Source organism: Neomonachus schauinslandi, chromosome 14, assembly GCF_002201575.2.
Source record: "Neomonachus schauinslandi chromosome 14, ASM220157v2, whole genome shotgun sequence".
NCBI lineage: Eukaryota > Metazoa > Chordata > Mammalia > Carnivora > Phocidae > Neomonachus > Neomonachus schauinslandi.
In genome coordinates, this window is record NC_058416.1 from 49,494,421 (window position 1) to 49,499,187 (window position 4,767).

Here is a 4,767-nt window from a genome sequence, read left to right on the forward strand (position 1 = left end):
TGTCAGAGGTGGAGGAGCTGAGCGTTCTGGGTTACAGGAGGTTACTGAATCCCTGGAGAAGATCTAGAATACTCTACTATTCTACTATTTCATTCCTGGAAACCAATGTAGCCCAGTAAGGATAAAAAATGTGTATGAAATCATAAATACTGTGTGTTTATATAACCTTAGATGGAAATAATCAGAGAAGATGCGTTGTGATTTTGATATCATTTGTTTCCATGAAGAATAAAAATCCTTCTTTGAATTGAAAACACAGAGGTGAAGAGGAGAATGGGCTCAAGTATGTGTCTAATAACACGCCAACAGATCTAAATACGCTGCTTAAAAGCTAGTCTTTCTCGGCTGAGTGCTATAGTTTATAACATAGCTCCCACAGAGCTTTTCATGGTCATAGATGGCTTTATTTTTATAATCTTTAGCTGCAGTGTTAAAAATGCCAAATCGACGTTGCATTCTGTGGGGGTGGATGGGAGGAGAAAGGTAACCCTAAATGGCAATAAAAGGCCCTGCTGCCTAAAACTTTTGCTGTATTTGAAATATTCACTATTAGACTCACTATTTAGGTTAAAGTATGGTCTTAAAAAATAGCCATTAAAATTTGTTAAATGTCTTATTGTGTGAGTTAGCACAGTAAATAGGGAAAATGTATGCAGTGGTTAAAAGCCGTTGTGTACTGTAGACCCTAGTGACTTACCAAGCCTAGTGATCCTGGATAAGAGAGGCTTAACTTCTCTAAGCCTCAATGTATTCATCTATGGAATGGGACTAATAATATCGATCACACTGGGTTGTCGTAAGGATTAAATCAATAATGAATGTAAAGTTCCTCTGGAACAGTTGTTGGTACCTTTAGTTAGCTAGGAAAGAGCAGAGTATAACGAAATAAGACCCTTTGGACAGGTATGTTTTGATGTGGTGGAAGGGACTGCTGAAGCCTGAAGCATAGGGAGCCATCATAGAAGGAAGGGAAGGGTCTTGACTGAGAATGTTAGTGAACAGAGGGCATCACAGGGATTCTCAGAGGCACTGGGAACACTCCAGAAGGAGGGAAGGACAAAATCACCAATAGAAGATTGGAAGCTGGTGCCAAAAAACCCCATGGCTACTTGACAGTTTTACTTCGGACAGACCCAAGTAAATATTTACCGAATCTTAACATAGGACAAAGAGTTCTTAAGTTTGGAAACAAGGGAAGAAATCATATACACAAAGTTAATTATGTTTGACTACAAAAAAAAAAACAACACTTAACTTCCCTACTTTAAAAACATTTAAAGAATTTTTAAATGAGTAGAAGCTTCATCGACAGAAGTTATTTTTAAAGATCCCACTGAAGGCCTTCCTGGTAAAGATGGTAGTTATAGGCAATCATCTGCTTTTGCCCCTCCTCACAACCCTACTAAAACAAGAGCAAAGGGATTGTCAAAAAGGCAGAGCCTCACCAGGATGGAGAGAAAAGAGAAAGGAGATGATAGAAGCAACATTTTGAAGCTACAAAACAGATGGGGTGATACATGGCTTAGCAAACCGCCCAAAATAGAATCATAAGTCAGCAGCCCAGAAAGCTGACATTCGTCCTAATTTACACTCAGGATCTCCGGTGGGTTCAGGTCGGGCAGCCTCTGGCAGCTGCGGATGTAGGGAAGTGGAGTGAGAAGAGCTGGAAATAGGACAGCTGGTTGAGAGTCCATTAAGTAACTGGACCCCAGGTCTCCTCTGACTCCGTAGCTGGGCCATCGGGGAGACCTTGTGAGAATGGGGGTTTATTCTTGGGAGGGATGAGCGCAGATGCCACCAGGTGTTATTGCAAGCGGGGCACATAGTACTGAAAACAGATCCTGAGATGCCGTGGCCCCTTCTCCCAATCAGCAGCTGGCCTCCTTGTTTGTATGAAGGGAGATCAGAAAAGTTTTCTTCAAGGACTTTGACCAGCCCAATAAACCAGAACTAAATAGACTGACTGTAGAGGTCCCCGACTACCCCACTGTGAAGCGTTCCCTTTTCCCCTCCCTGCTCAGAGCCAGCAAGCAGCTTTTTAGTTCCTTACTCTTGAGGAAATGAAAACAACCACACATCCGAGGGAAGTCTCCAATATGGAAGATAGAAACCAAAGAAATAAGCAGAAAAAGAAAGCAACTCGGAGGAAACAGACCACGTGAGAGAGAAGAACACTTTTTTGAAGGAATGCTGCCATTAATATTCTGAGGTAAGAAAAGATATCGCCAATGAAACAAGAGTAGGATACTGTTTTAGCAGGGTGCAGAGTTCCCTCGAAGGAAAAAGAAAATCTCTGAAAACTAAAAACATGATAGCAAAACTAAAAACTCAATAAAAGGGTTGAAAGAAAAAAATTAAGGAAATTTTCCAGTAAACAAGGTAAAAGACAGGCAGATGAAAAATGGTAAAAGTGGACAGAAACATTGGCAGTCCAGCCAGAAGTTCTAAAATCCAAATAATAGGAGTCCAGAAATAGAGAACAAAGAAAATGTAGAAGAGGGTGTTCAAAAACAAAAAATCAATAAAATGTCTCAGAACTGAAGCACATGAGTCTATAGATTAGAAGAATCCATTGAGAGCACAGTACAGTGGATAAAAATAGGCCCACACCAAGACACATGTGATGGTTGATTTTATGTGTCAGCTTGGCTAGGCTGCAGGATGCCCAAGTGTGGAGACCTTATTTTATATGCCTGATTTCCTAAACTTTGTAACCATTTTATTTTATTTTTATATAATTATATTCTGGAATAAATGTGGTTTTTGTTCCAATTAAGATGTTAGTGTTTATATAGGGAAAAAAAGTATGTTTTTTTGAGTCATCAAATTAAAACTGAAGTATGGGAGCAATAAAATGATTATTTTACTTTCTCCTAAAAACAGCTGGTTATCACATTTTTAAAAATCACGAGCCAACTGACTGTGTCAAAATACAGAGACCGTCAGCATTTATTGTACTAAGAAGGACCTATTGTACCATATGATACCTGAGTTGGTGACATCGATTTATATAATCCTGCGAGTGTTCTTTGTACATGTGTTAAGCATCAGGGTGAAGTGCTATTATTACCAAAGATAGCCAAATGAGGACCCATAAGCTGCTCCAAAAAGAGAACTGTGACATTCACTTTCATTTTGCATACAAGCTTGTTTTTTGGCAAGTACCTTTCTCACACGTAGGTTATGCTACCGCTAGATGGCAGCACAGTGGTGCTCTGGTGGTCGTCAAATTTCAAGTCAAGTCAGAACCAGGAAACTGGCTTGAGGAGGCCCCGTGAGCCTGGCAGAATCTTAGAGCTGAGGCTCACTCACATTGCCTTCATCCATCCATCCATCCATCCATCCATTCATTCATTCAACAAATACTCATTGCCTTTAAAAATAACTCTTAATAATGATACAGTTGAATTTAAAACAATATTCTCCAAACCATATTTTAAAATAACTGAAGGAGACTAGACAGGAAAGAAACAGATTGAAGAATGTTGCTCCTGCATGATTGGTATAGATGGAGAAGTCCAAAAGTAGACTGCATGTTTTTATTTTATTTTTTTATTTTTTTGTGGAAGAGAACTTTTTATCACTTTTATATACAGAAAATTCAACAGCGTACACTTAGCCCAGTTTGGTGGCCAGTTCCTTAGCCTTTTTGCCTTTTCCAGCGTTGTGATGCAAGCCACCAACTTAGGACCCAGGATCTTGCCTCCTCAGTGATGGCGGATCTCATCATATCTTTCTTTGTAATTGGTCCTGATAGCTTCTACCAGCTTAGCCAGAACTCCTTTGTCTTCCAAGTGAACCTGAGTGAAGGCCACAGAGGTGCAGGTCTTCCTGTGGACCAGACGCCCCAACCTGGCCTTCCCTTGATAATGCAGTAGGGAGCCCCCATCTTACAACACAGAGCAGGCAAAGAGACAACCAGCTCAATGGGATCCACATCATGTACAATCACTACCATCTGAGCCTTCTTGTTTTCCACCAAGGTGGTGACATATTAACCCCCACTTGAAGGACGGGCGGTCTCTTAGTGGGGATATCTGCTTTGGAGCAGCTTTCTTCGCAGCCTGGGCCAACAATCTCTGCTTCCTCTCTTACTTTGCCTCTGGTCTCTATCTGTGGGCGAGCACAAGCAGTTGAGTAGCAGTTTGGTGGTCCAAGGTCTGGGCAAACTGGTTAATCAGAGGAGGCACTTTTAGCGGTTTATGGAGAATAGCCCTGTACCGCTGCAGCCAGAGGCAGCGATTCGACAAAGAGCGTGAGGTCCCTTTTGGGCTGGATGTCCTGTCTGATGCCAAAATTCTTGGGCCTTTTCTCCAACAGGGGATTGACCACGTTCTTGGCCTCTTGCTTCTTCAAGACAACAGGAGCCCAGGCTGCCTTCTTCCCCTTTGCCTTCTTTCCTTTTGGCATCTCGGAAGGCTGGAGGGAAGAGCAGCACTGTGTGTTTTTAAACACAAGGAATCAAGCATTAGGCTTGACTTAACAAGGGAGGCTTGGGAGCTATTTCTTGAGATCAGAAATCCCAAATAATTCAAGGTCAAAGCTTTGGAAAGGGAAGAAGTGAATAATCATCAGAGCAGGAATAAGGTGGTGTTGCCAAATCATGATTGCTATTCCTTGTGGATCCGGGCAGTTTTAGAGATCCATCTCACAAATACCTGCTGACAGGGGTGATTTAATACCAGCATATCAATTTTTAACTGCTGTAATTTTCCTTCCACACCATCGGAGAAAAGCATTTCGTTTCTTTCCTCACACATTTGTGGC

At 41.5% G+C, this 4,767-nt stretch overlaps 1 pseudogene; it reads right to left on the reverse strand.

The window, feature by feature from the left end:
* Positions 1-3,615: 3,615 nt before the first annotated feature.
* LOC110577008 lies at positions 3,616-4,416 on the reverse strand (annotated as a pseudogene).
* Positions 4,417-4,767: the final 351 nt, after the last annotated feature.